At 41.3% G+C, this 15660-nt stretch overlaps 1 long non-coding RNA gene across 1 annotated transcript in view; it reads right to left on the bottom strand.

Annotated features, from left to right (window-relative positions):
* Positions 1–10964: 10964 nt before the first annotated feature.
* LOC103659171 overlaps positions 10965–15660 on the bottom strand; it is a 217985-nt gene continuing 213289 nt past the window's right edge. Inside the window, exon 18 of the long non-coding RNA XR_005833031.1 lies at positions 10965–11928. This is a non-coding gene — a long non-coding RNA (uncharacterized LOC103659171). The remainder of the gene's footprint in view (positions 11929–15660) is intronic.

Consider the following 15660-nt stretch of genomic DNA (forward strand, 5'->3'; position numbering starts at 1 on the left):
GGGGGGGGGGGGGAGGTACCTCAGTAAAAAAGCCATTCAGTGATAAGCCTTTCTTATATACATAGTTACCTGCCACCCTTTTATTTATTTATTTATTTATTTGCTTATTTGCTTATTTATTTATTTATTTATTTATTTATTTATTTAATGTTTTTTTGTTACATTATGTTAGTCACCATACAGTACATCCCTGGTTTCTGATGCAAGGTTCGATGATTCATTAGTTGCATATAACACCCAGTGCACCATGCAATATGTGCCCTCCTTACTACCCATCACCAGTCTATCCCATTCCCCCACCCCCCTCCCCTCTGAAGCCCTCAGTTTGTTTCTCAGAGTCCATAGTCTCCCATGCTTCACTCCCCCTTCTGATTACCCCCCCTTTCTTCATCCCTTTCTTCCCCTACCGATCTTCCTAGTTCTTATGTTCCATAGATGAGAGAAACCATATGATAATTGTCTTTCTCTGCTTGACTTATTTCACTTAGCATTATCTCCTCCAGTGCCGTCCATGTTGCAGCAAATGTTGAGAACTCATACTTTCTGATAGCTGAGTAATATTCCATTGTATATATGGACCACAACTTCTTAATCCAGTCATCTGTTGAAGGGCATCTCGGTTCCTTCCACGATTTAGCTATTGTGGACAATGTTGCTATGAACATTGGGGTGCATATGGCCCTTCTCTTCACTACTTCTGTATCTTTGGGGTAAATACCCAGTATTGCAATGGCTGGTCATAGGGTAGCTCAATTTTTAACTTTTTAAGGGACCTCCACACTGTTTTCCAGAGTGGCTGCACCAACCTGCATCCCCACCAACAATGTAGGAGGGATCCCCTTTCTCCACATCCTCTCCAGCAACTGCTGTTTCCTGCCTTCTTGATTTTTGCCATTCTAACTCTGCCAATCTTTTATTGTCTCATTCTAAAAAATGACTGGAAGCCAAGGATCATAAGGCTTTTGAGGAAAGGTTTCCAACATGAAAGAGAGAAGTTAAGACATCTAAAAAGTAAAAAAATAACTGAAGGGAAACAAAAATATTGCAATAAATAGAAACTTCGAAAAAAACGTAATTGAAACCTTCAGAGAGGTAAGACAGTATCCTTAATCCACAATAACAAAACATAAGGCTAGATTTCATTTTTTTATGGCTGAGTAGTGTTCCATTGTATATATATATATATACCACATCTTCTTTATCCATTCATCTGTCAATGGACTCCTGGGCTCCTTCCATAGTTTGGCTATTGTGGACATGGCCGCTATAAACATTGGGGTGTAGGTACCCCTTCGGATCACTACATTTGTATCTTAGGCGTAAATACCTAGTAGTGCAACTCAGCCACCAAAAAAAATGAAATCTTGCCATTTACAATGATGTGGATGGAACTAGAAGGTATTTTGCTAAAAGAAATAAGCCAATCAGAGAAAAACAATAACCATATGATCTCGCTCATGTGGAATTTAAGAAACAACACAGAGGATCATAGGGGAAGGCAGGGAAAAATAAAACAAGACAAAATCAGAGAGGAGGACAAACCATAAGACACTCTTGACTACAGGAAACAAACTGAGAGTTGCTGGAGGGCAGTGGGGTGGGGGGATGGACATTAAGGAGGGCATGTGATGTACTGGGCACTGGGTGCTATATGCAACTGACGAATCACTGAACTGTACCTCTGAAACAAATAATATGTTTATATGTTAATTAGTTGAAATTAAATTTAAAAAATAAAATTTGAAAGAAGAAAGAAAATAAAGTAAAATCAATAAGTTCCATCCTTAAAAAAAAAAAACAAAACACATGCCTATAAATCTAAGAATACTAAGGGGAAAAAAAGATCTTTGCACTTTACAAATAATATGATGGCAAAATGAAAATCTCAAACAAAAAGGTTTGGAAGCAAAGTTAGCTGTTGCAGGATGAGTAGGAGAGCTGATCCCCAAACCTAACTTCCCACTATTCCCCTCCCTTCCTTCCCTCAATGCCTGCCCCCTATGCGTTCTCACGGATGGTGCTTGTGGTTTAAAGAATTCATCTGTAGCATTCTAAGCCTCCTTAGAACTCTTATATCAAAGCACTCTTACTTCATGAGCAATAAAACTTTATTGCCAGATTCTGCCATTTATCTGGAAATAGAAGAATAGGTTTCCCCTGCCCCGTTTCTCTCTTCATTCTTAGATGCTTTCTATGCAATAATTTTATAATACCAATTGCCCACTGGGTGTTTTACTTTATTTTTCCAGGCAGCCCATACCAAATGGACTCTCCTTTATAGCCTTTGGAAATAGTAACTTGAATTAGAAAGAGGTATTGACACGCTCCCAGAGGCAATCCACAGCTCCAGCAGTAACTTCCACTAACACCAGCCAGCTCCAGCGAGGAGGAAGCAGCCCCACCCTGAACCATTCTTGGCTCAGCCCCCCAATCTCTGAGATCATTAATTACCCACTCCTTCAGCACATTTGTGCTGTACTTGTAGGTGCTGACAACACAAGCCTGTCTCCTTTTATATGGTTGTTTGAAACTTTCACAGCAGCCAAGGCTCAGATTTAATCATTTGATTCTGATGCACTTTCTAGAACAAATTGTAGCAGCATTTAAGTACAGTACGACAGGTCTGGGACTGTGACAACCCTGTTGATCAGAGTTATTCCCACAGCCAGGGGGCCCATCTTTGTGAAAAGTTAAATTCCTGGCTTTACAAAGCTTTTACACTTTTAATTTGGTGGTGCCGAAAGCTTTCGCTTATTTTTGTTGTCATCTGATATGTACTAGAGTTTTAGGAAGACCAAATGAACGATGATCAAACTGGTTTCTAGTTGCGCTGAATCAGAAGCATTATAGAAAACAGAAGCCCATTCAAATAGATGTGCTTTAAAAACTGCTATGAGAAAGTTCAATACCTAGACTCATAAAACAAATGTCTTTGAGGAAGTCATTCACACCAGTAAGATGTCTGATCAATTAGAATTTGCCAAAAATGACATCTTTTGGTCCATCAAACCACACACAACGGCTTTGCAATTTATGAACTATATACTTTGGAACACATAAGTTTATCTTTACAAGAGCTATAATATTTATCAGATAGAATTCCCAAAATAATTTTGCATATCATTACCTCATTTGATCCCAAGTGCGGCCCTGATGAATATGCCCGGCAGCTCTTATCTCCCAATTTATAGAGGATGAAATCACTTGTTGTAATGAGTGAAAACGGGCTTCCTTCAAATAAATTTTCCTCCTTTGCATATACCAATGCTTCTAGCAGTAGCTAAAAGCTAGTAGGAGCTCAATAAATGTTCTGGGGGAAAAGAAACATAAAACTCAAGAAAATATTGGTTTTCAAAGTTATATCTTAAGGGATTTCAAAGGAAAATGTTTGCAAGAATAACACACACGGAAAAGTAGTGATGCAACAAGGGTGTTGATTGCCCAGCTTCCTGAAAGAGAGAAAAGGTCTCTCGACTATCCTCTTAACCTAAGTCATCCCTGGGATGACATGTCCGCCTGGCTTGCTGTATCTTTTACAAAATCCCTGGCTCAGAAATCAACAAGATAAATAAGGTAAAACCTAATGTTGGGCTACTTGCAAAAGGCTATTAAAATAAAGTCAGTTCTACTCTTTTGAATTACCCAAAGCAACTCAAAGAATACCAACAATATGACTTTAGTGGAGAAATAAGTAAAATGTATTAGCAAATGAAACGGTCCTCATAAGGGTTACTTTGTGTCTATAGCCCGGTGACAGAGGTGGCCCCATAGTTTGGTGATCATCTGTTTCCATGTGTAACCACCTCCACCTCCCACCCCCAGGGTAGGGTCTTGGTCTTATTCATCTCGGTACTGCCAGACCGATCTGATCCCAGTATTGTAGGGACTCCATGAACTGTCAATGAGTAAGTTAATTAACGAATAAATAAACTGCTGCGGACCGGTTGTTGGATGCATCCTGGCAGAGAAGACAGCATCGGCTACAGAGTCAAAAAAACTTAGGAGGACGTTCCAGCTCATCCAGAAAGAAGCTGCAGGATCTTAACTTCCTCAACTGCCCTGAGTCCCTCTTGTCTCAACTATAAAAGGAGTATAAGAGTGGGAAATAACGCCTGCCCTACGGGGCTGCCCTGACAAGGGAATGAGGGAATGAGGTAAGCATTTTACCTGTTTTCCCTGACACCTTGGATGAACTATGAATTCACTTTAACTATTTTTTACCAAGCAAGCTAAACTTCAGATCTCAAAATACCATAGCCCTGAACAATTAAGTTCTGAAACAGAGTTCAGCTAAATTCACTGTTCTCTTCCAATACACAAGACAGGGGGTGATTAATTAGAAGTGCATGCCAGTGACCACCAGTTAAAATAACAAAATGAATACTGCGTACGTTACCACCCACCAAAACAGCTCCGTGAATACGGTTTTGATGTTAGATTATTAATTTTGTTGAGAATGAATCTTCATTTGACTGCTTTAAGATTAATAAATTTGTCTCAGTAATTTGTTGGAATTTGGACTCCGAAGTGATTTAGTGACAGCAATTTCTACATAGAAAAAGTATGGCTCATGAAATAGCTTGGAAACCAAGATTAAGGCCAGACGTGATTGAAAGAAACACCAAAAAAAAAAAATTTCCAAAACCTCTGTGGGAATTCCCTACTTTCACTGCTGCAGAGGATGAAAACCTGGCCTGGTGTGATTTCTAATTCCTCGTAAGCCTTCCTACAATGCAAATGTCACGGTGAAAAATTGGGCAATTGCTTTCAGGAAGGTAAGTTGCCCAGATCACTAGAAAATGTTTTGACATTTAAGTGACCCTTCCATTCTGTTTTACAAAAGAAGTTCCAATTAAGCTCAAAGCTCTCCTCTTATTTACTATCCTGGCCCTAAAAATCAAGGCCATGAAAAGTTGAATATGATTTTTGCTGTGGGAGCAGAGCTGAGTGCTTTGTGAGAGAGAACACGAACTCTCAGCCACCTCCCAAGAAGACGAGAACTGATGAAAATTGCTTTTTGTCTCGAAATTTATCACCATTTCCCCACAGCTTTGTTTTTTTCCCCTTGGCTGTGGCCCAGTACAGATGCTCAATTCAGCCGCTAGTGCTTGGGGAACAGTCTAATGTTGGATGGTTCTGGTCCTGGTTTTGCTACAGATTTATCATGTAATGTCAAATAAGCCTCTTCATCCCTCAGAAACTCCGTTTTCTTATCTATTAAATGAGGGGCTTGCACCAGCTCATTGCTAAGGCCCCTGCCAGCTACGGTTCTGCAGGGTGTGCACTTATGGTCAGGAGTGATGGAAGAAGGTCGAGCCTGGGTAATGAGGGGACTCCCCCAAGGCAGTCTGCCAACCCCTGCTTTCAGAAGAAACCCAAATGGTAAAGTGGAACAACTGAAGTGATCTAAGGCTGAAGAGGGGGACTCCACAATTACTCAACTGAAGAGTCCAGAAATGAGACACAGATCTCAGCAGGTGCAGGTGGGCTCTGGCAATCTAGGGAGTTTGAATTCCAGACTTATTTGAAATAATACCGGACAAAAGACACTCCTGTTTTCTCTTGATAGTGCTGTTTAGTATTCTTTCCTTGCAGGTTGCGGGAATCATACCAAAGTAGCTTGAGGGAAAAGGTGGAAATGGTTATACGAATTAAATCTGGACCTAAGGAAAAAACCGAACAGTGAATCCTTCAGGACCCCGGGAAGTACTCTCCTGCTTACGGTCTCTTGTCACTGCTTCCTCTTCCATATCTGGTCCCCCTCCCCCCCCATCCCCCACAGCTCTCCTCTTCTTCCTCCTCTTCCTCTCCCTTCTCCTTCCCCTCCCCTTCTTCTTCTTCTCCTCCCCTTTTCCCTCCCTGTAGGCTCTCTCTACTCTCCATCCACATAGAGAAATAGGAACCACCACTCCTGACTTTAGATGTTACAGTTCTACTCAAATCTAGAGAAAAACTAGCCTTTCTGAATCCATTTCCAATTTCCCTGGATAGAGGTGCTGAATGAACCAGGCATCTATGCTTGTCCAACTGTGGCCAAAAACTGTTGGCAGGGATCGGGGTGGGGGGCATTCTGGAGGCCATGTGAATAGACAACAGTTATAAAACTTCAACTGTAAGGTCTAATCTTGTTAAGTCCTCCTCAGACATACAGCAAACTTCAATCTCCGGATTCCATTTGTCCATTTGCAATGGGTTATATGAATGTTCAGCCTCACTCACCTTCATGATGTCGCTAATGGCCAAAATCGTTTTTTAACTGTTGAGATTGATCTTATTTTTTTTAAATAGTGCCATGCAATTAACTGTAATCATATTTTAAATGAGAGCTTTTTAAATGCCTTTCAAAACCTCACTTAATATAGTTGCTGTTACTTGGTTCACATAATTCAGAATATTTGACTCCAAAGATGATTTCCTCCAGAATTTCTTCTTGAAATAATTTCCTTAGCAATACGAAACATTATGCTTCAATTCCCTGATAGGTTATGTTTATAGCTTGCATTATATGGAAATTCCAAATCAATGTCAGGACACTGAGAATAGCTTCAGGAACTGCAGGAAGGAAGAAAGAATTGGAGAGATATTTGAACACCTCTCTCTCCTCAAGAAGCATCAAAGAAATGATTGTTAGTTTCTCTCAGAGATTTATAGAGCCTCTCCTTTCTTAGCTAACAAAACATATCAATTTATTTCTACTTACTCATTTATTCACCCAACAAGTAGTTATTTGCTGTCTACTCTGCAAAAATAATAATTTGCTAGATTCTTTTTTCCACATGTAACCAGATTGGTCATTTGTTACCAAGAGAAAAATGTGTTCCACTATGCCCAATTATGAGTCGCTTAAGAGTCATTAAACTTCTCCCAGAAATACACTATGTTTTATGAGTTTTTTATTCCTGAGTAAAGAAGCACATGTAAAAAAAAGATTCAAATGATAGAGAAATAAATAGATCAGAAGGTACAAGTCTCCTGTAGTCACATCCCTTCCTCTGTTAAACTGTTTGCTTATAAATTCTGATCCATTTTTCCTATGCCTGCACTGATACAAATTATATATGCATGTAATTAACAAATTAACAAATGCACATAAGACACATGTACACATTTTTATAATAGAATCAAAATGTACATATTATTCTGCAACTAACTTTGGTCACTTGTCAGTGTATTATAAATATTTGTTCCTAGTTACCTCAACCTTTTAAAAGGAAACACAGTAATCCATTACTTGAATACAGCAAGCACCTTTCAAACTATCTCCTAATTATACTCATGGTAGGTTATTTCCACTTTTTTCTGTACGAACGTTGCTACGATAAACATTCTTATCTGCATATCTGTTTGCTTGAGTCAGCAATTCCAAAGAATGAAATCCTAGAAATGGAATCACTACATTAGAGTATATACAGTTACCATTTAAGTAATAGCTGCCAAATTACCTTCCAGAAAGCTTTGACCAATTATAACCTCACCTAGAATTCATGGCGATGCCTCGTCTCTACACCCTGGCCAGTGCTAAGCGTCTAATGAATCACTGCTGCTTGTCCAGATGAAGAAAGGTTATTTCAATGTTTTAATTTGCATTTCTTAGCAACACATTTTTACCTATGATTTTTGGATTTCTTCTGACACTACCGATTTATTTTTCTTTGCTCACTTTCTATTGGATTAGTCTCTTTATACTGATTTGAGCATGCTTTCCATAGCTTTGCTGTTAACCTTTTGTTGTCTGCACATTCATTGCCTTTTGTGTAACCTTTCTCGGTTTCGATTGCTTTTTAGCAGGCCTGTGATCTGAAACTAATACAAAGAGTTAAATATGTGATGTAATCAAGAATATCCTTTCCCCCCTTTGTCTCCTGGTTTCCACCTCATACCTGCTTATCTTAGCTTTCTGTGCTGCTGTAACAACTCACCACAAACCTGTGGTTTACGACAAACACAATTATGAGCGTGCCGTTCTAGAGCTCGGAAGTCTTACGCTCAAGGTGTTGGCAGGCGGCATGTCTTCCGCAGGTCCTAGGGCAGAATCTATTCCCTCTCCCGTTCCAGCTTGAGGCTGCCTGCATTTTTGGCTCATCACCTATGCTCCTTCATCTATAAATCTAGTGGTGGAGCATTTTCAAATCTCTCTCCCTCACCTACTTCCTTTAACAAATCTCCCATCTCTGTCACTGATGCTGACCCTCCTGCTTCCCACTGATTAAGACCCTCGCGATTACATTGCACCCACCAGATAACCCAGAATAATCTATGCATCTCCATTAATTAAACATCCCTACTTTAATCAATCTGCAAAATCATCTGGTTAGTAAGGTCACACGTTACTAGGCTTCAAAAAGTAGGACATGGACATCTTTTACTGTGGGCTTTGATTCTGTCTACCACACTTCTCCATCAAAGGATTATAAACCTTACTCCCTATATTATTTTCTAGTATGTTATGGTTTTGATTTTTTATAATTAGAAAAATCTAGGCTTTATTTCCGTATAGTATGGACATTTATTTAAACCTCATAAAAGGGGCGCCAGGCTGGCTTAGTCAGTACAGCACGTGACTCGATCTCAGGGTGATGAGTTCGAGCCCCACATTGGGCACAGAGCCTACTTTAAAAAAAATTAAAAATAAATAAACTTCATAAAAAATATACAAATAAACTTGCCTCTCTTGTATTTCTAGTTCTTTCCTTCTTTCTTCTATAAGCTTGTAAAGTCCCACACTGAATAAACAAACAAAAAGTGCTCTCGCCCCTGCAGCCTTCTATTTACGGCCCCCACTTCTACTTCCCAACTGAGCTTCTCTGGGTGCTAGCGTGAGCTCCGGGTGACACCACCTCAGTCTGCACTCCTCAGCCCATGGGAACGAGGCTTCTGCCATCTCACATCTTCTCTCCCTGGAGTTCCCAAGTGTCCTCCTGCCCACCCCCCCCACCCCTGCCCCCCTATCATTCTCCATCCTCACAGCTGCTGCCAGAATGTTCCTCCCCAAATTCAAACCAACCATGTCTCTTCCTGGCTGAAAACCGATCAAAATGTCCCCACGGCCTGCAGGACCCGTCGCAGACTCTGTGGGGAGGTGTGCCTGACCTGCAGGTTTGACCAGTGAGGACCTGTCCAGGTGTCCCTCTGCCAACCCCTTGTACTTCGTCACACGGAGCGATGTGCGGTTCTGAAGATGCCCGACGTCTTCTTGTACTTCAGGCTTTGAGCCTTGCACTCCTCTACCCGACATACCCTGCCTTCCCCACATCTGCGGGCAAACGGCCACCATCTCCCAGAGCCGTAGTCCGTAGGGTCTTCCCTGACGAGCCTCCCTACCTCCCGATCCCATTCTCAGGGACCAGACTTACTATTACCTTATCAGTTCCTTTATTAGTCTCTGTAGTTTACAGAGACTAGGGAGATAGCGCAGGGATTGTTTGGGGTGGCTTTTACAGTCTCTCGAAGTTGATGTGCTTCTCCGCCCTAAGCCAATCAAAATAAACACACAATTACAGAAACACAAGGTGCTTGCCATGCAAACGACTTCTCCAGGTTAAGTCCCGAGGAATGGGTTCAAAGCAACCAGTTCCTCTCCCTAAACCTCTTTATATCTGTCAGGCATGAGGGCAGGAAATATATCCTATTCTATGTACATAAATGAGAAAGGGATTGATGACAAGAATTAAGTGCTGATAAAATTGTTGGAAGGGCTGTAGGAGAAGGAGCCAGGGGGTGTCCATGGAACTACCGGGTTCAAGAACACTCTACCATAGGGGTCAGGCAGACCCTGCCTTCAACCCCACTGCTGCAGGCACTACAACTGTCTTACGAATCCCACAAAGCGAGCGACAGACTGGTTTCGGCTGCTGTAACTGCCCCTCAACATTCGCGACTCTGAGCCTCGCGGACGCGTACATGGCTTCGGCCTCTCGTCTCCTTTCCAAGTCGCGATAGATAGCACCTATCTAACACAGAGAATATTAGCTCCAAGAGAGTCTGGGGAAATGAGACTCAAGCTTTCTAGCCTTTTGCAACATAAGACAGGACACAGAAGGAGGTGGGAATGTTCAGAGGCGGGGACATTTACAGCCAACGGACCGTCCCAAATCACCCCTCTTCATAAATATTTCAGAGCCAGCACGGCTCTGTTCACATCTATCTGAGTACTTGGAATAGTCTCCTGAGATTGTCTAGTGTCTGCCTCCCCTCACAGGACCTCGAGGTTGGCGACAGTTTCAGCTTCGTCTCTAACCCACGGCACCTCAAGACCGATCGCCAAGCAATGCCCGCAACGGAGAATGAATACACGTGCACAGAGGGCCGCACGATCTTGTATACATATCCTTCCTGCCTCACTACACGCCCCTTGTCCTACTTACCTTTAAGACATGTGTGCAAAGCAAGAGAAAAAATGCACCTATCTCAAGGGCACAGATTTTGGAGCGAGAAAGGTCTGTGTGCAAGTCTGGGTCATGTATGATTTTGAGAAATGTCTCCTCACTGAGCCCAGTTTCCTTACCTTTCCTTCTGTGAGGGGCTTGTTAGAAATGTTGACGAAGGCAGTGCAGGAAAAGCCCATGACAGATGCTGAGCCGGGGCGAGGTTTTTGCCCCTGCTACCGGGTCTACCCTATCTACGTCTCTTAGTCCATCTCACGTAGCTGCAATCAGGAGGATAAGAACTAAAAATAACGGAATATGAAAGACACTACACAGAACATCAACCTCAACTTTTTTCTGCTGTAACTAATCATCTTAATTATTTTGTCCCTTTAGAGTCTTTTATCTGAATATTTCAAAGGATGTTACAAGCATGAATTATGATACATAACTGATAACTGGAGTAGCTGAGGCTTGGGGGCTGAGTGATTTGTCAGTTGTCTCGTGATCCTCATAAAGCCAACAGCCTACTGGGTTTTTTGCTGTGCTTTCTTTTTCCCCCTCTTCTTTCTTCTTTTCTTCCTCTTCTTCTTCCTTCTGTCCTCCTCCTCTCCCCTCCTCCCCCTCTACTCCTCTTCTTTCCTTCTCCTCTCCTCCTCTGCCTGCTCCTCCTTCTTCCCCTCCTTGGTAGTCGTAGTATTTAGTCGTTGCTATTTAAAAGCTGATGATCTGCTTTTTAAAGATGGCTTGTTATTGAGTGCTCTGACCAAAATTAATGTTTAAGGGCAGAGAAGAATAAGAACTAGGGAGAAAGAAACCAAACTACCAGATCACTCTTCTGCTTCTAACCCAGTAAAATTTAGGGAACATTTTGCATTTTATCATATAGTTTATTTTGTCCTTAGATTCCCGAAGCTTCAATCTTTAGCACATTAACATGGTGTGGGGGTACATAGAGCCAGTTTTATCTCCAACGCTGCCTGTAGTTAGCTCTGGGACTGCATTGAGTAAGTATGTAAGATTGACAATCTCCAGGTTTTGACGTCTCCTGTCTGAATTGATTGAGCTGAGCGATGTCCATTCCAGCTCAGTGGTTCTGTGAGCCTTTGTGCACAACTCTGAGGCCTGTGGACAGTGAGGACCAGCAGCACTTTTCATCAGTGGCGGATAAGAAGCCAAACATACAGTCTCTTTGCCTTCCATTCAGAGTAGTAGAGGCAGCAGGCAGCAAAGAGTGAATCACGATTAGTCCTGGCCAGGGCCAGGGCCAGGACAAAGAAACCACCAGGCTGGGAGCTGAGAGTGGCAGGCAGAGGCCACGCGGAGCTGGGGAGGAAGCTGAGAAGGCAGCTTACAGACGAGATGACGAGATGCCGAGATGCTCGCTCCCGGCCTGGCAGGCGCCCAAACCACTGAGCTACTGGGGATTCTGTTTAGTGATGCAATCTGCGGGTCTTCACTCTAATCATATGCCAAATACTTGAAATGGGATTTTTATGCAGGAGCCTTCCATATGATGACTTGGGCCCTTCTGTGAGTACACTAAACTGTGTCAGCATGCAAACTAAAGGAAAAGTGTAAAAAAAAAGAAAAGAAAAAGAAACCAGAACGTGATTACACTAAAAAAGAGACCTTTGAAAATGGGTAATCCAACTCTTATTCACCCTTATCCCCCTTCCTTTTTATGGATAATAGAAATGAGAATGAAAAGAGAAATTAGTGATTTGCTCAAGGTCATCCAGCTTATCAGAATCTGAGTTGACTTAAGCCATCTGATTCCTGGATCAAATGCCACTAAAGTATAGGTTATATTTGTATATGCCTTTGTGAATTATACTTGGCTACTTCTGGATTCAATTGGAATCAGGGAAGAAAAAGGCGGGGAAAAAAAAGGCACAAAAAAACAAAAATCAGTGTGCCACTCCAAAGTATATATTCAGACCGGACTTGACCCAGTCTGTCTGATCTAACTTGCCCCAGGAGGGTTGGAAGACCCCAGGCTGGAAGCACCAGGGGTCCCAGGGCCTCCTATTGTGAAATCTTCATTGGTTCCATTGTCTTCTTTGGTCTTTCGGTTGCCTGTTTTCCATGAAGTCCTCTTACATTTCCAGCTCTGCCCCGGGAATTTCTGACCCTATAGACCAGTCCAGCTGGGGAAATAGGACATTTCTAGTCAGATTTGGTGAAGTAATAATATATTTTTAAAGAAAACCTGAAAAATCCCAGTGGCTTATTCAAAACCAAGTATTTATTTCTCACTTATGAGTCTACAGGTCAGCTGGGGCTCTGTCTTTGTTCTTTGTGTGTTCTCACTCTGAGACATGACACAGGCTGAGAGGAGAGCCCCTATCAAGGTCCTGTTCTCATGGCAGACCGCAAGAGCAAAAGGCGGAACCAAATCGCACAGCATACGTAAGCTGCTGTTTGCAAGGGCATAAATCACGTCCACATGCATTCCATCAGCCAAAGAAAGTCACATGGTTCATCCTGAGTATGGGACATACTCCTACTTAGAGTCATGGCAAGGGTGGAGATGTATGATATTCGTACAGAAGGAAGACTAGGTAGTTGGAAACAATAGTGAAATATACCACAGCATAAAAATGCTGGTAGGTGAATGATGCTTTCTTGAAGCATAAAAAAAGAGGCAACCAGCTGTACCTGGGGCAGACCGGTTAAAGAAAGTGAAAAACATAAAAATTTGTTCCCAAGGCCTTTGCAGCGTGAATAGGAGTTTTCCAGTCTTAAAAGATTGCAAAAGCATTCTACATAGGAAAAACACCACGAGCATTAGCATGAACGCATTGAATACCGTATTGTATTCAGAAAACTGAGTAATCTTCTAAGAATGAATCACATTTTTGCCCTTTCATCCTAGCTAGATAACAAGATTCTTCAGAGTGTAAAACACACACACATACACACACTTAAGATTCAAGGGGGATCACAGGAGAAAGGCGAGGTTTAGGAGATGGAGTTGTTTACCTAGATTCCCTAAAACTTTCTCAAATTTCTGAGACATGACAATTGGCTAAGGATTCAAAACACCACAGAGTAATGGGAGGGTGGGGATAGCTTAGCCCAAACTTGGCACTAAACGTTCTGAGAGATGAGGAAAGAGAAACTGTTACTTACATGGGTCACTATGTTCAGAATATAAAAACAAACCACAAGAGGGTTCAGTTCTAGGCAAAATGGAGTAACTCTCACCACCCTGTCTCTCCCACTGAATATGCAGCTATAAATCTGGACAGAATGCAGGGAGCAGCTATTTAAAGACTTTGAAAGGTAGCAGGAATATCAGGAAAGCAGATTTATTAAGTATATAGAAAAGTAGCAGATATATTAGGAAAGCAGACCAAAATCCAAAGTATTGCTACACTGATAGTGAGTTTACCATTGTTTTTCTCCAGTAGCTCCAGCCAGGACTTGAAGGAAACACTGGAAGAGGCAGGTAGCAATGAGAACAGAGAGAGCCCCCAGAAGAGACCACTAGTTCAGCTCAGGGAGTGGGAAGGAAGTCTGCTGGTACCAACAGCAGCAGCATCCAGAAGAGCACACATCCAAAACTCTGTGGAAGGAAGTTTCTTCCCTAATTGGAGGAGCTGTGGTCCCAAAAGAATGCGGTAAACCTCTATTGTTTTTTTTTTTTTTCTCTTCCTTTCCTTCCACCTCTTGGCCCCAGATACAAGCACAGTCATGGGAGTGCGTGGCAGTGTGTGGTAAAGACCTAAGTTCCTGACTGAAAGACTGAAAAGAATATCTCTAAAGAAGTGGAAAGCACCAAGGAGGTCACTGAGATGGAAGAACTCAGGAAACTGGTTCCATAAGGTAATTTATGACCACTGAGACTCACCTGGAGCTGGACATGGGTGGATCTTATCCTAAACAGCATAGTAAAAACTTTAAGAGCTGAACCAAGATATAGACCACCACCCAGGACCCAGAATTAGCCACTGGGTGATACACATGTGAGACCGATATGAATGGCACTGAAAAGGCTTTGAAAATGGGAGAATATTTAACCACGTCCAACAGAGGACTGGTGAAAATGGGCAGCCTAAACCCAACTGGGCTGATTCCTGGCTAAAACAAAAACGCCAAGACTTTCCCTTAGATTTAAGCAATATGTACAGTTTCACAATATTCAGAATGTCCAGGATATAATCCAAATCTACTCAGTATATGAAGAACCAAGAAAATCTCAACTCACGTGGGAAAAGGAAATAAACAGATGTCACCACCAAGGTGACATACACGCTGAAATTATCTGACAAAGACTTGAAAGCAGCTACTATAAAAATGCACCAATAAGAAATTGTAAACACAGTTGAAACAGAGTTAGAAAATTTTGGCAAAGAAAATGGAAGATTGAAAGAAGAACGAGATAGAAATTTTAGGACTGAGAAAACATAGCACCCAAAATAAAAGTTACCGTATGGGCTTAATAGCAATGGAGATGACAGAGGGAAGAGTCAATGAAATTGAAAGTAGATCAGTAGAAATTATCCAGTTCGAACACCGCAGAGGAAACCTGTTTTTGAAAAAATGAATACAGCCTAAAGGACCTATGGGACAATACCAAAAGATCTAATATTTATGTCAAAAGAAGTCCAGAATAAAAGGAAAGAACATAATGTAGAACAAAATATTTAAAATAGAACAATGGATGAAAACTTTCCAAATTTTATGAAATACACAAAGTACAGTGAACCCCAAAAAGGATAAATATAAATAACTTCATGCCCAGACACATTATAATCAAACTGCTGAACACTAAGCACAAAGAAGATATCTTGAAAGCATCCAGAGAAAAAGGATGCATTGCTTATATGAGAACAATGATTTTAATTACTATGTATTTCTCATTAGAAACCATGGAGGCCAAAATATGGGAACACATTTATAGAATACTCCTCCTGGTAACAGCAGAATACACATTATTTTTAAATGCCCACAGATATAGCAAGATAGACCATATTCCAGATCATTATAAAATCTTCAACAAATTTAAAAGAATTTAGTTTATTCTAGAATCCTCCAGAAAAATATCTCTACATACATATGGTTGCACGGGTGAATTCTAACAAACATTTAAAAAAAGAAGTAACATCAGTTCTAAACAATCTTTTCCAGATAATGGAAGAGAAAGAAACACTTACAAATCATTTCATAAAACCAGCATTACTCTCATACTGAAAGCAAAAGACTGAATAAGAGAGACAACCACGGATGCAAAAATCCTCAACAAAATATCAGTACATCAAATCCAGCAATATATAAAAACTATGACACA

The sequence above is a fragment of the Ursus maritimus genome, unplaced genomic scaffold (genome assembly GCF_017311325.1).
Source record: "Ursus maritimus isolate PB19 unplaced genomic scaffold, ASM1731132v1 scaffold_10, whole genome shotgun sequence".
NCBI lineage: Eukaryota > Metazoa > Chordata > Mammalia > Carnivora > Ursidae > Ursus > Ursus maritimus.